The sequence below is a fragment of the Pleurodeles waltl genome, chromosome 8 (genome assembly GCF_031143425.1).
Source record: "Pleurodeles waltl isolate 20211129_DDA chromosome 8, aPleWal1.hap1.20221129, whole genome shotgun sequence".
In the NCBI taxonomy this organism is placed as follows: Eukaryota; Metazoa; Chordata; class Amphibia; order Caudata; family Salamandridae; genus Pleurodeles; species Pleurodeles waltl.
In genome coordinates this window covers 376,616,665-376,636,909 of record NC_090447.1, presented here as the reverse complement: position 1 = coordinate 376,636,909, position 20,245 = coordinate 376,616,665, and positions in this window count along the sequence as shown.

Below are 20,245 nucleotides of genomic sequence, written 5' to 3'. Positions count from 1 at the left end.
GGTTATATCTACTTGTTACACCTCCCCTAGGGAGGTGCACGGTTTTGACACGTTCCCAAGTTTACAGATTCTTGTAAATCTGGGAATATGTCAAAAGCCATGGGTGTTGCATGAGAAAACCCACCTTAATGCCCATGGACTACCTCCTTGGCATAGAGTAAGACAACTTTTGTGCTATATCTTTGAGGGCTGCAAAGTCACGCAGGGAGGGTTTGCGTTGCCTCATAGATATGATTGAAAGGCCTGCGCCAGTGGAGTGTCATAAAATGTGACACTCCAGCGGCATAGGCCTCCTGTAAATGAGGACCCCCAGTTTCTAATCTGCTGCTATTCATACACCATCTCATAAGTGGTATGATACAATCAGAAAGTCTAAATTGCTACATACAATCAATAGTGTTGTCAGTGATTCACTGACTGCAGTAGATTGTTATACATACATTGCGCAAACAAATGTAAAATAAAAAGAGTATAATATATTAACAGGACATGATTCACACCATAAACAGATGCTCTTGTATTTCTGTTCAAACACATGTGGGCAGTGTCCTAACTGACTGCCATCCTCAGAAGCTCTTGGAATATTGAACCAATCCTAGCCAATTTGGAATTTTCTGCCATTGCTCCCCCCATTCCTACTTTTCAGACACAAAAAAATGTGAGCACCCACTTAACCATCCTGCTGGATTTTGCCCTAATGTCACTGCCTCCATGTTTTCAGTTCCCTTACTTTGTAAGGCAGGGCCCAGCCCATCTTTCCTACTACATTTCGATTACAGGCTACCTGTAAAGAAACCTAAGCCATTGATGTTGTCTACAGGCAACCTACTGAGCCTTAAAACGTTTACTCTTGTGGCAATAATTGCATGCAGATCATGAGGTCTATTAGGCTATATGAAAGAGAAGCCAAAACCCTTATGTGAGTTATGACCGAGCTCCTAAGCTAGGCAAATAAAAGAAAATAACCTGCTTTCAATAGGCATAACTTTGGGTCACCAATGTGACTTGTCCTGAGAACCAAGGCATTTGTCAGCGAAAATTTCTGAAGGTCTTGTGAGTAAACCACACAACAGTACTGTTAAAGAACTCACGTATCCATGACAAATTTAATTAAAATGTTAAAACGTTTATTTAAGAAGTAAATTAAGTGGAATTGAAAATATCTCCATTGGAAAAACAATGAGAAAAACTGTTGCATTAATTAAAATCAATTCAAAATGGAAAAACGAATGACAAGGTTTCTAAGAAACTATCAGGAGATGAGTGGGACTTAGCAATCTATTTGTATCTGACATGTCTTTGGATATGGTTTGTCCAATTCAAGCATTCTATCTATGAACTTCGAAAACATTAAGAAGCAAATAAATGCCCAGTTGGACTAGCCTGCAAGCAATCCCTGAATTAAGTCTAGGAAGTCACATATATCGTAAAATCTAGACTGCTGGTATCAAAAACTCCTAAAAAAGTGGCCAGCAATTGTTGGTTCCCTTGATCAAAACTTCTACATTAGGACAATTTTCTTGAGCTTAAATTGCCCCTAATGGACAAATCTGTAGGCAAATCTCAGCGAGGTACCACAGGTAAACACTTCTTGTAGATTTTGCAAATTTCTAAGAGGGCCTAGACATTTCCATTACCCGCCGCTCAATGGAGGCTCAAGAACTTCAATTTTGAGTAACCACACGATTCATTTATTAAGATTACTGGTTTCAAAATGCAAAAAATATAAAAACAGTACTATCCAAACAAGGGACCAAGTTTACTAACATTTGGTGAAACATAGCAATCAGAGCTGCTTTGCTACATTGCATTAAAGAGGAGGAGAGAAAACAGAGCATTTTAAATATGACATGGCTCTGTTTTTCTCTCCCCAGCACTGGCACACTTTAGGCTGCCATTTTCTGAAAAGGTGTGTAGGTTCTGTTACGCATAGATTTTCTAGTGAAAAGTCACCCTTTCATTACAAAAACTATATATTGTCATAGTGCTTTTTGCACTTTTACTTGAGTGCTGTCCAGTGCAGTACATGTACAAAGTTGTAAAAGTGTGGAGACTTTTAAGGCTTGCTCTGCAGTCACACCTGCCTCGAGGGGGCATAATTCTTTGGTGTAAATTCCTGTCTGCAAATGTTAGTAGAAAGTGATTTGCATCAAAATCCATGGGTAGTTGCATGGGAATGCTCACATACCAATCATGGGGTATTCCCTTGATGTAAGGTAGTGTAAAGTTGCTTTAGGCAACTTTCCAAAGAAAATCATGATTTCACACAATAACTTTAATCAGAATTGCATCACTTTTGGGAAGCAAACCCATTGCAAAGTGTTAGTAAATTTACCAGAAGGTCATCAGGAAAAGTTAAGACTTGCTCCTCTGTCACACTTGCCTCAAGGAGACATAATTATTTGGTGTACCTTGCTATCTGCAAATGTTAGTAGATGGGGATTTGCATCAAAACCTATGCATGGGTGCATAGGAATGACCATTACAATCCATGGATGCACCCTTGATGCAAGGTAATGCCAAGTACTTCGAATTACATTAGGCAACTTTACAACAAAAGTTTTGATTTGCATTGGAAAGTAAATCCTAACACAATACTTTGCATCAGATTTGCATCACTTTTGCTATGCAAACCCAGCACAAAGTGTTAGTACAGTTACCGGAAAGTCTTCAAAAAAAAAATTAGAACATGATCCCAGTGACAAAGTCCCCTTAATGAAAGGCAAATCTGTCTTGAACACAGGTTCAAAAATTGGAATTAAAGTATAACATGGATGTTTTATACAGCACGATTCTGAGTAATATCAAATAGACAATTATGGTGCCTCTTGTTTTCTGAATTTAAAAATGGGTCTTCTGGTTGGCTAGGGCATACACCTCGGCCAAGCAGAATTCACTCTACTCCAGTCAGGTCAAGTCAGATACACAAACTAAATTTACGTGTGCTCACCCACTGGTAGCTTGACGTTGAGCAAGCAGGCTTAGCTTAGCAGGCAATGTGGAAAGTATTTGTGCAATTTCACCACCTGGCAACCCAAAGCAAGCCCCGCAAAAAAGACTCCACACAGTATTAGAAAACATATGGCATATGTTACATATTTTGAAATATCATTAAAGTGACAATATCAATTAACAATAAATATATGTCTCAATATTATTCTTGGAGGCAGAGTTATCTGGCACACTGACAGGATGTACAAGTAAAAACGAGGGTGAGTTTCACGTACAGGTACTACAGTAATTCCCCGGTCACGCTCTCCTTCCTCGAGCAGTTGAAGAAAGGTGCTTTTTGTTCAAATCCGGCCTCCTCATCAAGGTGGCGGGAAGAAATGCTATTGTGGACAAAGGTGGAAGGCAGGTGGGGACGAACATTCCTTAGACAGTGCCGGCCCCAGACGCACCGGTCCCGGTGAGTGATGGGTGATGGGAGGTTCACTTTGACGGAGTCTGCTTATGGGGGAGGACAGGAGCGGTGTCCCTGAAATAGGCAGGTTTGGGTGTTTACACGTTAACGGTCCAGAGCGCAAGCCCCGAGGGCACTCCCACCTGCAGAGGAGGTCACGCCTCCTGGCTCACTGCGTCTCCATGATTACTCTGGTCACAGCTGCGGCCCAGGGTAGATTCCCCCTTAGTCTCCTCGTGACCAGCATGCAGCGCCACTGTGCTCCTGCACCCTTAGTCCCCTTGCAGCTGGCACACAGCACCGCAGTGCCCCTGCATCCTTAGTCTCCTTGCTGCCAGCACTCAGTGCCACAGTACTCCTGCACCTTTAGTCTCCTTGCAGCTGGCATGCAGCGCTGCGGTGCTCTTGCACCCTCTGGTTCATGGGGGATATTGTCGAGAGTCACTCCTGTAACCCGATCAGTGGGAGAGGGGGCCGCAATGGAGGGAGGGTTTTTCCTGCCGCAGAGCGACAGTGTGCTGGGCAGTGCAGGCAGTAGGAAATTAGATTGAGGTGCTGATCGGCCGGGTGAGTCTCCGTGGTCCCAGGAGACAGCCAGGCACAGCTGGTCGGTCCTTTATTAAATGTAGTTCTGGGTAGACAGGGCACAATGCTAGGCCCTGGAGTCTCTCTGGTACTCGTTGGAAAATAGATGATGCCAGGCACAGGTTAGCAGGCCTCAGGGCAGCGCCAAGCAATAGGGCAGCAATTCCTGGGAATGGTCAACACAGCGCAGGGTCTATCCTAGTGGTGCAGCAGCCGGTACTCCTGGAAGGGTCTCTTCAGGGTCCAGTCATAATCTACTTAGTGGGTCATGGGGCCCACTATTTATAAAGAAAAGTGCCTTTGATGTGGGCGATGACTAACACAGAGGGCTTGTGCAGTGTGCAGGTCCCCCTTTCAAGTCAGTCTTGGCACCAGACAGCCAATGGGAGGTAATCATCCCTTTTGTGTGGACCACAGTCCTTTGTGATGTACATTTGAGATCCTTCACACCCCTTTCCCAGGAAGACCCATTAGTATGCAGATGAATGCAGATATAGCTGAGTGTCCTGTGTTGTGGATATCTGAAGGGAATGCACAAGTGGAACTGTCACCCCACACAAGTCAGATGTGTATTGGAGGGAGGCAGTGAGCTCACAGGGCAGTGAGTGCCAAGAAATGTCCACTTTCTAAAAGTGACATTTCTAGACTGGCAGTCATAAACCCAACCTTTTCAGTAAAGAGGATTTATTACCACTCCTCTCAGATCAGGAATTACACCTTAAGGTTATTTTAAGGGATTCCTAATGTTGGACTATGAGAGGGGTAGGCCTCACAATAATAAAAAAGCACTTGAGGGGTTTTTCATTACCAGGGCATGGAAACCGGGGTTACATGTCCTGCCTTTCTACTTAGATTGCACCCTGCCCCTTGGGCTCCCTAGGGCCTACATTGGGGGTTGGTTCGATGTCAGCAAAAGGGGAGTGTAAGACTTGGCAAGGGGTTTTAAATGCAAAGTTGGGGTGGCAGTGGGCCTGCGCACATAGGCTCTGCAGTGGCAGGCCTGAGACAGGTTTACAGGGCTACTTAAGGGAGTGGCACAATCAGTGCTGCAAGCCCACTAGTAGCCTTTAATTTACAGGACCTGGGTGTATGGTTTACCTCTCTACAAAGGACTTACAGGTAAATTAAATGTGCCAGTTGTTAGTATACCAATGTTACCATATTTTACGAGCAAAGCACATGCACGTTAGCACTGGTTTGCAGTGGTAAAGTACTCAGAGTCCTAAGGCCAACTAAAAGATTCAGCAACAAAACAGGAGGGAAATGCAAGAAGTCTGGGGGCAAGACCACCCTAAGAATGCCAGGTCTAACACGTGTCCACCCCAGCTGAATTTGGGAACAGCTACCCAACCCCTTAGGAGTTCTCCTTGCTAAGGCAGAAGAACCTAGATAGACCATCAGCATTGGCATGGTCTACCCCAGGTTTGTTTTCCACCCTAAAGTCCACACCCTGTAGGGAAATGGGCCACCTCTACAGTTGTGGATTCTCACTCTTCATTTGCATTAGTCACCTGAGTGGCCTTTGGTAGGTCTGAATTAGGACATGAGTGACAAAAAGGCACAGCCTTAACTTTTTCAGGGTCCAGATCATGGCGAAAGCTACCTTTTCTAACACACGCCACTTCTGTTTCCAGGAGAGTAGTCTCCTAGAGATGAAAGCTACCGGTTGATCCAGGCCCTCCTCAATGCTCTGAGGCATGGGTTTGCACAATGAACTCCTGGGAAAAGTCAGGAGCATTGAGCACAGGGGCTGTGCACATCGCTTGCTTTAGGGAGTCAAATGCTTTTTGGCATGCTTCAGTTCAAATCACCTTTCTGATTTGTTTTTTAGATGTCAGCTCTGTTAAGGGGGCAACAAGTGTGCCATACCCCTTGACAAACCTGCTATGGTACCCAGTGAAGTCCAGGAAAGCTCTGACCCCGGTCTGAGTTTTAGGGCGCCCCTAGGGCATGATAGTCTCAATCTTGGACTGCAGGGGCTGCACCTTACCGCCACCCTCCAGGTGTCCCAAATACACCACCTAGCTGGCATTTACTGGCCTTGATAGTCAGGCCTGCCTTTTGCATGGCCTGAAGTACATCCCTGAGGTGGTAGAGGTGGTCTTCCCAGATACTACTGAAGACAGCTATGTCATACAGGTAAGCAGCAGAAAAAGCCACTAAACCAGCGAGTACTTAGTTTACCAGCCTCTGGAAGGTGGCAGGGGCGTTTTTTAGACCGAAGTGCATCACTCTGAATTGGTAGTGGCCCTCGGGGTGGAGAAAGCTGACCTCTCCTTGGCTCCATCAGTTAAGGTGATATGTCAGTACTCAGAGGTGGGATCAAAGGTACTCAAGTACCTGGCTGCCCCTAAACTGTCAATCAGCTCATCCACCTAGGGGATGGGATAAACATCAGTTTTAGTTACAGGATTGAGCCCTCTGTAATCCACACAGAACCTTAGCTCAGGTGTGGTCCTCAGTGGGGCAGCTTTTGGTACCAGAACCACAGGAATGGACCAGGGGCTACTGGAGTGTCCTATCACACTAAAATCCAGCATTGTGGCAACTTCACTCTTGATGCTGGCTCTCACCTTATCTGACAACCTGTAAGATTTGTTTTTGACAGAGAGGTTGTGTCCTGTGACCACATCATGGGTGCACAGGTGGGTAAACTGAGGGGTAAGAGAGAAGAGGGAGGAGAACTGTCCTAATACTTGGTTGCAGTCCTTGTGTTGTTCAGGATTCAAGGTGGGGGAAAGTATCACTCCTTTCACAGATCCATCTTTCTCCTTAGAGGCTAAGAGGTCAGGCAGAGGTTCACTCTCCTCCTCATCAGCCTCATCCATCACCAGCAACATGGTGACCTCTGATCTCTCAAAGTGGGGTTTGAGGCAATTGATATGCAGCACTCTATGGGGTTGCCTAGGGGTCCTGTGGTCCACCACATAGGTGACCTTCCCCTTTTTCTCAATCACTTCATAGGGGCCAGACCAGCAATGCTGGAGGGCTCCCGGCCCCACAGGCTCCATCACCCACACTTTTTACCCAGGCTGGAATTCCACAGTGGTAGAGTTTTGGTTGTACATTTCAACCTGGCCGGCTTCTAAATTGTCAGAAACTTGCTTCCACAAGTTAGCCATTTGGCTATGGAAGGCAGCATGTAGTTCGCTACATCCTCGGTACTTTATCTGGAGCATGCTCCCAACCCTCCTTTACCAAGCTAAGAGGTCACCTGACAGGGTGCCCATACAGAAGTTTGAAGGGGCTGAAGCCCATTCCCTTCTGGGGTACCTCCCCATAGGCAAACAATAAACAGGGCCGGAGAATATCCCACTTTCTCCTCAGACCCTCAGGCAGACTCCTTATCATGCCTTTCAAGGTCTTGTTGAACCTCTCAACAAGCCTGTTGGTTTAGGGTTGTGGAGCTTGTAAGTCACCCCTCACTCCTTCCACATGGACTGCATGTAAGGAAACATGAAGTTGGTGCCCCTGTCAGACACCACTTCCTTGGGGAGTTCCACCAGGGTGAAAATTCCCATAAGGGCTCTTACCACTACAGTTGCAGTGGTGGTGCTCAGAGTTATGGCCTATGGGTACAGTGTGGCATGATCCACCAGAACCAGGATAAACCTGTGACCAGAAGCACAGAAGCAGTCTGGGGCTCCATAGGACCAATGATGTAAATACCCACCTGTTCAAAGGGGGTGCTAATGATGGGCATGGGTTCTAGGGCAGCTTTCAGATTCTGCCCTGACTTCCCACAGGCCTGGCAGGTCACACAGGTCTTACAGAACGTGCCAGAGGAAGTCCTAATTTTGGGCCAATGAGGGGGAGGGACAAGCGGTGCAAAGGTCTTGTCTTGGCCCAGGTGTCCTGCCAGGGGTATCTCATGAGCCAGCAATAGTAGGAAAGCCCTGTAGCATTGGGGGACCACCAGGGTCCTGGTTGTCCCATGCACAGGAGCCTTAGGCTCACTATGTAGGAGGTCATCCTCCCAGTAAATGTGCTAGTCTTGAAAGACATTACTTGCTGCTTGGGCCTCAGCCTGTCACCTCAGGCCCTCAAGGGTTGCCCACTCCCTTTGTGCTCCAGGCTCCACCCCTTCACGATTCTCCTCACGGGCAACCATGGAACTTGTGGTAGCACAGATCCATCTAGGAAACCCCAACTTCTCCATGTGAAACTTGAGCTCTACTTCCCTCCAGGCAGATGATTCAAGGTCATTACCAAACAAACAGTCCAAAGGCATGGCAGGGCTAACAATGACTCTCAGATGACCTGAGAATCCTCATCAGTCTAATGGAACCCGGTCCACTGGATAGTGACCCTCCCTGTTGTCAGCCACCACAACTAGGTTGAATGCATTGGGAATTACCTGCTCCGGGGACACCAGCTCACTCCTTACTATAATCATACTGGCACCTGTATACCTCAGAGCCTCAACACTTTGCCATTGATGGGGACCCATTGCCTATACTTTGTAGTACACCCCGGGAAACTAGGGCAACCCCACTAAAGTCTTCCCTATTAACTGGAACAACTCCTTCCCCATCACTATGCTAGCCACCCCTGGGTTCTTACCTCCAGTGGGAGGGTGTGCTCTTTTTGGAAACTTGGGGTCTCCCTTGTAGTGTTCATACTCACCGCACTCATAGCGTTCTGGGTTGCCGACTTTTGTCAGAGTAGTTTGTTTTCTGATAGCCAGATTGGGAAAATGAACTACACCCCTCCCCTTTTGGATGGTTTTGGGGGCCTTTGGAAAACTCCTTCTTTTTATCTCTTTCTTCTGGTGAGAGCCCTAACTTCTCTGTAGGTAGTCCCCACCAGATGCATTTGTGGACACCCTAATGCTGACCCAGGTGTCCTCTTCCTCAGCAAGCTTCCTGGGATCAGTTAGCTTTCTATCCACTAGGTGTTGGCACAGCTCTGTAAAACAACTATCAAGTATGTTCTGCTTCAAAAACAAATTGTACAACCCATCGAAATCATTGACATTGCTGCCCTTTGCCCAGCCCTGTAGTGCCTTATCGGTGTAATCTAGAAAACCCACCCAGGTTTGTGTGTTAAGTTTGTGACTTCCCCTGAACCTTTGGCGGTATCTTTCAGGTGTCAGACCAAACTTCTCAATTAAGATGGCTCTCATAACAGGGTAGTTGGTCTGGTTACCCCACCTCTAAAGTAAGGATGATATCCCTCCCTGCCAGGGGCATGTGTCGCCAAAGACTACCTCCCTAGGATTTCTCTGAACCTCACGTACTCTTAGATCCACTTAATAGGATGCTAGCCACTTAATCACATCATCCCCCACACTGAAACTGGGCACCATATCTTTTGGAATGTGGACTCTGAATGAACTCACTTGCAGGCACTGCTGATATGCTGCCACCATTTCCATTGCTGGAACCTACTTCCAGGGCTCTTATGACCAGCTCTTTCAAACTCAGCTTATGGGCCATTTTCTTCTCCTCAAGTGCCAGCTTTCTCTCCTCATGGGACTGCTCCAATCTAGTTAAAGTAAGTTCCAAGGAGCACATGGGTCAGGGTACATTGTAAGTAGGAAGGCAGAACATGTCCTGGTAATGAAAAAAAAAAACAAAGTGCTTTTTCGTTACTGTGAGGCCTACCCCTCTCATAGGACAGCATTAGGAGTCCCTAGTAATCACCTTAAGTTGTAATACCTGATCTGAGAAGAGTGGCGGGGTCATTTTAGTACCACTGGAATGGTAATAATAAACCCTCTTTACTGGTAAGGTTGGATTCATTACTACCAGTTCAGAAATGTCCAAAGTGGACATTTCTCTGCACTCACTGCCCTGTGAGCTTACCACCACCATCCAATACATGTGTGATTTGGGTGGGGTGACAGTTCCACTTGTACATTCCCTTCAGACACCCACAACACAGGACACTCAGCCATATCTGCATTCATTTGCACACTGATGGGTCTTCCTGGGGAAGGGATGGAGAAGATCTCACACTTACATCTCAAAGGGTAAGGGCTGGGCTCCACACAAAAGGGCTGATTACCTCCCACTGGCTGTCTGGAGCTGAGACTGACTTGAAAGGGGTACTTTCACACTTCACAAACCCTCTTTGTTAGTTAGCCCCCACATCAAAGGCACTTTTCTGTATAAGTAGTGGGCCCCTTGACCCACTCAGTTGACCACAACTGGATCCAGAAGAGACACTGTTAGGAGTACAAGCTGCTGCACCACTAGGATTGACCCTGCACTGTGTTGGCCGTTCCAGGAATTGCTGCCCTGTTGCTCGGAGCTGCCCTGTGGCCTGCTGACCTTTCCCTGGCATCATCAACTTTCCAACAGGTACCAGAGTGACTTCAGGGTCCTGTGGTGTGCCCTGTCTCACTCAGAACTACATTTTATAAAGGACCAACCAGCTGTGTCCAGCAATCTCATGGGACCGCAAAGACTCACCCTGCCGATCGGCACCTCAATCTTATTTCCCACTGCCTGCCCTGCCCAGCAAGTCGTCGCTCTGCGGCAGGAAAAAACCTCCCTACATTGCGGCCTCCAATACAGCTAATGGGGTTACAGGAGTAAATCGAGATGAGATCCCCCTGCACCTGAGGGTGCAGTAACTGCATCGCTGTGTGCTAACTGCAAGGAAACTAAGGGGGCATCGACCGCAAGCCCACAGCTATGACCAGAGTAGCCATGGTGACTCAGTGAGCGCCACAAAGCGCAACCTCTAGTGCCAGTGGTAGTGCCCTCAGGGCTTGCGCTCCAGACGGTCAGCATGTAAACACCTGAGCCTGGCAACATCAGGGACGCCAATCTCATCCTTCCCTGTAAGCGGACTCCTTTGGAGTGAACCCCCCTCACCCGTCACTCACTGGGGCCGGCGTGTCTGAGGACAGGCACTGTCCATGGAAACTTTGTAGCCACCTATCTCCCGTCCACCTTTGCCCACAACAGCATTTCTTCCCAATGCCTCGACAAGGAAGCCAGATTTTTAAAAAACAGCTTTCTTTGCTGCTCAAGGAAGGAGAGCATGACTGATGAACTACCGTAGTACCTGAAAGTGAAGCACACTCACATTTTTACTTGTACATCCTGTGAGCATGCCAGACAACGCTACCTCCAAGAATAACATTGAGGCATATATTTATCATTAATTGATATTGTCACTTTAAGGATATTTAAAAATATATCAAATATTCCATATTTTTTTTAATACTGTTTGAGTCTTTTTGTGAGGTTTGCATTGGATTGCCAGGTGGGGAAATTGCACAAATACTTTACACATTGCCTGCTAAGTTAAGCCTGCCTGATTTCTATGTAAGCAAAAGGGGGGTGTAAGACTTGGAGAGGGGTTTTAAATGCCAAGTTTGGGAGTCAGTGGAACTGCACATAAAGGCTCTGCAGTGGCAGGCCTATAGACAGGTTTACAGGGCTACCTAAAGGGTGGCACAATCATTGTGCATGCCCACTAATAGCCTAAAATGTACAGGACCTGGGTGTATGGTTTGCCACTCTATAAGGGACTTACTGTTAAATTAAATATGTCAATTGTGAGTATACCAAAGTTACCATGGTTTAGGGGCGAAGCACATGCACATTACTACTAGTTAGCGGTGGTAAAGTACTCAGAGTCCTAAAGCCAACAAAAAGATACAGCCACAAAACAAGATGGATAGGCAAAGACCACCCTTAGGATGCCAGTTCTAACCTGAACTTAGGTTGATGTTTTCGATAGAAAGGTCCAATGAAAATGTGTTAAGTCTGTTTCGTGCTGCATTTAAAAGTTATGTGGATCTGCTCAGTTTGAGGTACTTCTGACTTTTCCACCATGTAGTATGTGGTTTTATGTATTCATGGGTGAGATGTAGGAGTGTACCCTTTTGCCTCTTGTGACTTGACAACATTTAGCCGTTTCCTGGTGGTGTATGATGGGTAGTTCTCTTGGCATATTACCATGTTACCATCTAAATACCTTATGTTTTTGGTTTTGTGTTACAGGACATTCTGCAAACAATCATCTGTTGGTTCTGTTATTGTTATGTATGTTTTAACAGTTAGTTTCTGTGATTGCTACTTTTAAGGCATGTTGTGTATAAAGTATAAACAACAGTTGTTTAGCAAGGTGTGGTTTAAGAGTTGTGCGGGAGGCTAACACATTTCATTTTTTGTGGCTTAGTACTGTGTTATGTGTGCAAGTGGCTGGAATTCTATGTATCATGTGTTTTTTACCTTTGAGAATTGTGTGAATTTTGCAAAATGCAGTACACATAGAAAAAGCAAAAGACGAGGAGGAATAAAAGTATTCCTCCTCGTTGTGCCTTGCATTAGATTTTGGCACTGCCTCAGGTTTACGAAATCTTGTAAATCTGAGACAGAGTCAAAATGCAATGGGTGTTGCTGTGGCACGCCCACAGCAACACCCATTGCACACCCCTCTGACACAGATAACTGCATTGGAGGGGCCCATATTTACACAGAGGTGTAACACCACAAAAAGTGCCATTACACCTCTTTGTAAATATGGAGAAGAGCTTAGTGCCACTGGAGCGTCACATAAAGTGACGCTCCAGTGGAGCTAGGGGCTCAAAAATATACAGTTGCACTCGTCGCACGGGGCCCTGTCAGGGGGCCCCTGCAATGCCCATGCCAGTGGCCCCGCGACTCCCCGTACCACAAGCCTTTTCTTGGCGGTTCAAAAGCGTCAACAGCGCTGCCCTGGCGGATTACAACCGCTGGAGCCATTGTGGCGGGAAACCGCCGGCCCCGGTTGTAATGCCTTGGGAAGCACCGCCAGCCTGTTGCCGGTGCTTCCTCCGAAACAGCCCTGGCAGTCTTGGATCACCAGGGTTGTACTGAGGGCCATAATCACCAAAGTTTGTCCAAGGCATTGAAATAAATTCAGGTGTACTAACATCAATAAAACTAGTCATCCAGGAAGAAGAATACAAAACATCAATAAGAATATCTGAGACATAGCTATTATTCACTGCTCAGAATTTAAAATTCTTAGTCAATTTAAACTGAGAAGAGACAATAATCTTTGGCTGGGCACAGGTCAACACTACAGCAAACCAAATCAGGGAAGTACATGTGGGGGGTGGGGGGGGGGACACATACAGGCACAATACAAAAAGTACAAAAAGGGCAAAAATAATTTGGAAAAAAATAATCTCGAACTGCAGGTCACTAACTAAGTTTGGCAAAAAATAGGTAAAAAGAGAAAGCATCAGCATATCAGAAGGTCAGACACGAGTCTTCTGAAGGGGCACAATAAAAGAACCACTAAAGCAAAAAAGTGCATTTCAGGGGTAAGGGCAAATGGCATATAGGAAGATACCTCTCCAAGGGAATCTTCATAAGCAAGACATCAAACTCAGCAAAGCATCTGCAAGCATCAGGGATTCTCTGGAAGCTGCTCAATTCTCCTCGAGACTCCTCCAGACTGAGCAAAGTTCCAATGTCCAACAATATTTCATATTAAACAATCAATTTGATTCACCAAAGGTGACAGTTCATGTCACGTTGAATAAGCATCAACCAATGAGGGGTAATTGGAAGACTCCAAATTGACATAATCACGTGTCTTCCCAGGTCTGTCATGGGAACATCTTCTTTCTGTGTGACTCCAATCAGGTTTGAAACAAATGCATACGATCTTAGTCCATGTGCCTGCACTGTTCTCTCTCAAGGACAAAAAAATGCATCTTTCCATGTTTAAACAATGGGTTTGTTACAAAGGACTTTGGTTCTCTTGGAAATGAAATCTGAAAAAAGACTTCATGTTATAAACAAAAACTTCAACACTTTTACGTTACTGCAAAATGCATGCTCTTACTTATGCTAGTACAAGGAAAAATATATAATGCATTTAATTGGTATGTTTTTGTAGAAAACATATAAATTCAACATTAATAATGTTTCATCAATATGAGCAATACAGAGTAGTGGCTCCTGGGGCACTGAAGGGGCGGGGCAGCACGCGGGGGGCAGGAGGGAGGAAATAAACCTTTATTTAATTTAATAAAAAAATAAAACACTTAACTTTCCTTGCAGCTGCGCTGCTCCTCTCTGACGTCGGATGCTGCAGGCACAGGCTCCCAGCCTGCCCAGCGCCAATCCTGAGGCTGCTCAGAGCAGAATCATAATTGGCTGGGAGTGCCAAGCCACGGCCCTCCCGGGCAGATTGGAAGCCTGTGCAGGCTCCATCCAGCCCACCAACTGTGTTGTTGGCCTGGATAGAGCTGTGTGAGTATGTGTGTTTGGCCGGCCCGAGACTGCCGGCCAAACACACATGCACTCTGAGGGGGAGTGCTCAGTACTCCCCCTCAGTGCACGTTGCCCCGTGGCCCCACCCCTTTACCAGAAAACAATCATAAACAAAGTTTATGATCATTTTCTGCTAAAGTTTTTGCAGCTGCCGCTGCTGGCGGAGCGCAACATTCCTCCGCCCAAACAGAGGAACCACCACTTTCAATACATTTCACATAAAGGTAAAAGCTTTGTTACTGCATTCCATTAAGTGTAACAGAGAAGTGTATTCATCTCACTTGCACATATTTTTAAAGTCATTAATTTTTCAACAATCACAAGAAATTCAATATTGTTTCTATGTGCATTGTTAGTCTAGAGTCTAAATTACACTTTAACATCAAATGTATTCTTTTAATGAGATTTAATTCAAAAGACATCAAGTTGAACTCTCAAATACAAGCAATTGCACATTTAAAATGCATGTCAGTGCAGCTTTCTGCGTCAATTTTTCTACTCTTTTACTTTCATAAACCTAAATTTGTCACACTCTGATGACTTTTGTGACACAAGGGACAGCACTAAATGTTAGGCTCTATCAGACATGTGTATAGTAGGGTGACAGAGCACCCCCAGAAAGGAAACCATCAGTAGCGGCACGTAATTTGAGCAGAAGGTAGGGCAGGCAATTCACACACACATACTCTCCCATCTAAATACACACTCACTCACTCCCATACATTCACAAGTGTAAACACATATCCCCACCATTCACAGGCACATAGACACGCATACACTCATTCATAACACACACGCACAAATGCAAATAGATTTATACATACACACTTGCCCACACATAAAAAACATTAAAAAACAACTTAACAGCTGTAGTGGTTCCTGGCACATTGTGCTGTTGCCTCCTGTCATTGCTGATCTTGTCATTGATTAGCCAATGACAGGGGGCAACAGTTCCCTACTCATCATAGGATGGGGTCAGTGAAACTGCTGACCACATCCCACTCGGTGATGAGCATCACTAATGGATAGTCAGTCCTGGGCACTTCAGTCCTTAAAACTGAAGCACACAGGTTTGAGTTTATCAGTGACGCTCTCCCTTGTCATGAGGGAAAGGACCTCAAACCAATGGCTGATGTCACGCCCACAGAACTGTGAAATTTTCAGCCTGGCAAAGTTCAGCTCAGGCAAACAGGCATCTGCACATTCAGCACATTCATAGCATCTGGCTGCCTGAGCTGAACATAAAGAGTGTCTGTCATGCTGACCTTTGTTCAGCCTGATAGACATTCTTCATATCTGTGAAAGGATGGGGCCTCGTCACTATTAAGGACGGTCTGCTGCTTGAAAGCATATTAATAAATGTCTTGTTCTTAGTATTTTCTGAACTCAGGCATTCTAGGTGGGGCCATTCCAACCTGAAGGCATGTAAATGCACAAGGCCTTTTTGATTGCACATAGCAGAAATTAAAGGGATATTGATGATAAAATGATTCCTGGCCTCAGAGTGCACTGAGAATGCAGGGGAAGCAAATAAGTCACTTTATAAGCACACTGAGTTATCTCCAGAGGTAAAAGGAGGTGGGATGCTTGTTGGTTGTTCTTGGAGGATCAAGAAATATTATCTTGCCTGATGGATTTGCCTCAGTCACTTCACATAAGAGTCATATTAGGGGTGTTGTGTGTCCTCTCCTTCACCACCGTTTTATAGCAATAACCAGGAATAATAGGAAATCTTTTATAAATGCCATAACTAATTACAACAGGATTGAAAAACATCTTCACTGTTGGACCTGTCAGCTCTTGCCATGGTTTCCCCAGTCTTTTTGCTTCTGCCCTCCTGTTTTTGATAATGTGCTGGATTCTTCTTTTTTGCTGGCTTTAGGACTATGGGCACTTTACCACTGCAGACCAGTGCTAACATGCAAGTGCTCCCCATGTAAATTGTATTGGTGATTGGTTTCTCCATGATGGGTCATATTTGAATTACTAGTAAGTCCATGGTACAGTGCACCAAGGTTGCCCAGTTCCTATAAACCGAATGCTGCTAGTGGGCCTGTAGCACTGATTGTGCCACCAACATGAGTAGCCCTGCAAACATGTCTCAGGCCTGCCATTGCAGTGTCTGTGTGTGCCATTTGAAACTGCCATTTTGACCTGGACAGTGCACCCACATGCCAGGCCCAAACCTTACCTTTTACTAAATGTAAGACACCTCTAAAGTAGGCCCAAGACAGCACCTTGGCCAGGGTGCAGTGTATTTAAAAGGTAGGACATGTACTAGTATGTGTTACATGCGCTGACAGTGAAATACTGCTAAATTCGGTTTCACCATTGCAAGACCTGTCTGTCCCATAGGGAAACATGAGTAGTGCCTTGAAATATCTTTTAAGTACAATTTCCCATTGGGAGCAGATAGAGTTATGGGGCCATATGTACGAGCACATTTTCCCATAGACACAGAATGGGCAAAACCCTTTGATATATCTGGCCCATGGTGCTTAGTTCAGTGTCTATAAACTCACAATTTAAAAATACATCTTTTGGTAAAGTTGATTTTTGAATTGTAGGTTTGAAAATGCCACTTTTAGAAAGTCAGCATTTCCTTGCTTAACCATTCTGTTCCTGTCTGTGGAATACACGTCTGGGTCAGGATGACTTCTCTTTGAAGTTTGCCTGCTTCAAAGGCATAAATGAGTATTATTACTGGACTTCTGACACACCATAGTTACAACACTTCTGGACTGAGGACATTCTACCAGGAAGAAAAGCTGAATGCTGTAGGAGGGACTGCCACTCTGCCTGTTGCTTTGCTGTGCTGGCCTGCTGCTTGCTGCTTCTGTCCTGGTGAGTGAAAGGACTGGGCTTGGCTTTCTACATCCTGCTTTCCAAGGTTCTCTAAGGGGTTGAACTGAGCTTGCTTCCTGTTAAGAAGTCTCAGGGCCATCAAAGACTTCACCTGCTAGCACCTGGGTGACAACTTCAGGTCCTGGGGCCTTGGAAGTGAGCTCTGGTGCAACCTAGAAGAAACTAATCACATAGACTCCAGAGCAACTTCAGAACCTGTGCTACTCTCTGACTCCGCGCTGCTGCCTGCACCAGATCCGTGGTCCCCACTGAGTGCAACAACTGTGACCTGCAACACAGGCCCGATGCCGCTGCAGATCCTCTGAAGTCCCACCTCAGCTTGAGTCCTGAGTGCAGTATCACCGAGGTCTATGACACCGACTCCAACTCCACTGCAGCACCTGTGGCCCTATGGTGTGATCACAATACCACAAAGTTGACACTTCGCATCTTGACCTGCTGGACTTATCGACCCGGCCTTTGTCGTAAGGAACCGTCGTCTTGCCACTGATGCCGCCTCAGCTCCCCTTCAACTGTAAGTAACGGACACCTCACCTCCCCTGAGTAGCAGTCAGGAACTGACGCCTCACTTCCCTGTTAGCAGGGATGCCTAACCTCCCCATCTCCATGCAAAGTCTTTGTTTCCTCATTGTTTTCCAAGGTACTGTACTCGTGGCCCGTGCGACTCCATGACCGCACTCACCCATAAATGGTATTGGACTGTTGGAAGTGACCCCGTCAAGACACCATGATAGCCCCAGTTGGAGGTATTGTGTTTCTAAGCACCAGACAACAGTTAATCTTTTAAAATTTGCATCTTTACTTGTGTATGTTGGATGTTTGTCATTTTGGTCTTGTTTTACTCACATAAATATTGGCTCTTTTCCTAAATTTGTGTGGTGTACTTTTGTGTGGTTTTCACTGTGTTACTGTGTGTGTGTGTATACAAACACGTTCCACCTTGCCTCTGAGATAAGGTTAACTGCTTGAGCCAAGCTACCAAAGGCATGAGCAGGGCTTATCTTACCCGAGTGACTCCCTTATCCTGAATCGAGTGAGGGTTCCTATTTGGAGTGGGTGCAAACCACTGCCAATTAGAGACCCCATTTCTAGCATCCACATTCTTCATCCTTCCTAGTTTTAGGTGTTTCACTGATCAATCAAAATAAATTAAGGACATTTCTTGCCTGCTCCACTGCATGCTTTAGAATGATGTATGCTTAGTTGTTTTGCAATACACTACACACTATCAAGGACACTTTATAGCATTATTTCAATAAAAATAAGGGGCATAAGGAAATACTAAAAACTATGATAAACTGAAATATTTAAATTAGTCATGTTTTTATTCTAATGCCAAATCTTTTCAGACATGCATATATAGCACTGAGCTGTTATCTATACCCCATACCAATGGCCCAGGAGTAAGAACCTCAACCTCTGCTAACCGGTCATGACTATAAAGCCTGTCTTCACACAGGCTGAAAGGAATTAATTTAAGAGAGGTTTCTATCACTGAGTGCATGAACACTCTTGTCCTGATTAGCTGACCAGGCTAGTGTGCTGAACAAGACATTTCTCATATTTTTACCTTTTTCTCAAAACGTGGCATATTCCTAGAGTCTAACACACAAACATATTCCTCCCAAACACTGACACCTACATTTGTGTTCTCCTTAACCCTGTCAGTGTGAAGGTATCAGACATGGGGGATTTTCCATGGTTTTGATCAAGGATCATCATACTAGACACCATGTAATATTTTTAATGGGAGAAGTTCCGTGGAGGGGCGGGCAGTGATTTCAGGAGTATTTGGGTACCGGGTCGGCCGGCGCCCAGGAGAACCCATCAATAACAGACATTTCTGAAAAGTAGAGACATAGGGACACCCACTGTGAAAGAGCTTGCAAGAATACCAAAACATATTTTAATACTCAAAGTCTGATGCAAATGTCAAAGTGGGGTGAGAAATCACAATTCATAAATTTTCTATGACAGAAATCGTGAGACCTTCAGACAACTGACAAGCTACCTACTATGCAGTGTTTTCACACTTGATAAATGTAGCACCCTACATTGGTGAGTGAGCCAATTGGATGGTATAGCAAGAGGCCAAAATAGTGACTACATGAAGGCCACGTTGATAGTATATTGCAGAGGACTCCAACATTTTCTATAGTAGAAGCTACTTATGTTCTATGAAAATACTACCTGGCTACTCATATTAGAGATGTAAAAGTAACCACATAAAACAGGATCAAGTTAGTGGATACCATATGCAAGATTACGAGCAGTGTTCACCTCACTGCATCAGGCATGGTCCAAAAGCAATGTAAAAAATGCTTTGTGAATAAAAAATCCCTCTACCTGGGTAACAAATAACAGCCATAGCTGCAGTGCTCCTAACACCAAGTTAATGATTTTAGTAATGTCCCTCCAACACTGATTCTTATTGCTTAAATATCAGCTTCAAAAATAATGCTTTAGACTTGTGAGTTCTGATAATACATTTTTATCTTGAACATATGCTTTTCAATTTTGGTATACACATATTACTTCAACTAAGTAAACTCTTCTAATTTAGATCACTGGGCTGCACACAGAAGAGCTAGTTACAGGTAGCTGGAGAGCTACCAGTAACTCACGAGCTACTTGTTGGAGAAGCCTGGTATATTGACTTCATCCAGTTACATATTTGACCAGTCCCTCTTAGTTCCTCTAGTTGTCTAGTGTTCAGAAATTGGTAGGAGTCACAAATTGGTAGGATCCCCCCTGTGCTGAATATTTAGATTTTTCATATGCTAAGAAAAAATCCAAACAGAGTCCAGGCTTCTTGCTGGATAGCAGAGTGTCTCAGCAAAAAGCTGAATGCAGTTTGGATTTTTTTCTGAGAAACAAACTCAAAATCCAAGCAGCATCCCAACTCCTCACAGGTGCATAGATGTGTATGTATCTGCTCTCCTGGAAGAACTAGGTGCTGTTTGAATTTTTCATATTTTTCTGAAAAAAAACAAAGAAGCATCTGGGCTCTTCACTGGTGAGCAGACGTGAGTCTAGGTTCCTCATTGGTGAGCAAACATATATGTGTTTGTGTCCAAGCAAGGAAACGGACACTCTGTGGAGTTTTCTAAAGCTAAGAAAAAATGCATGAAGCGACCTGCCTTTTTATGAGATTGAGCCACTA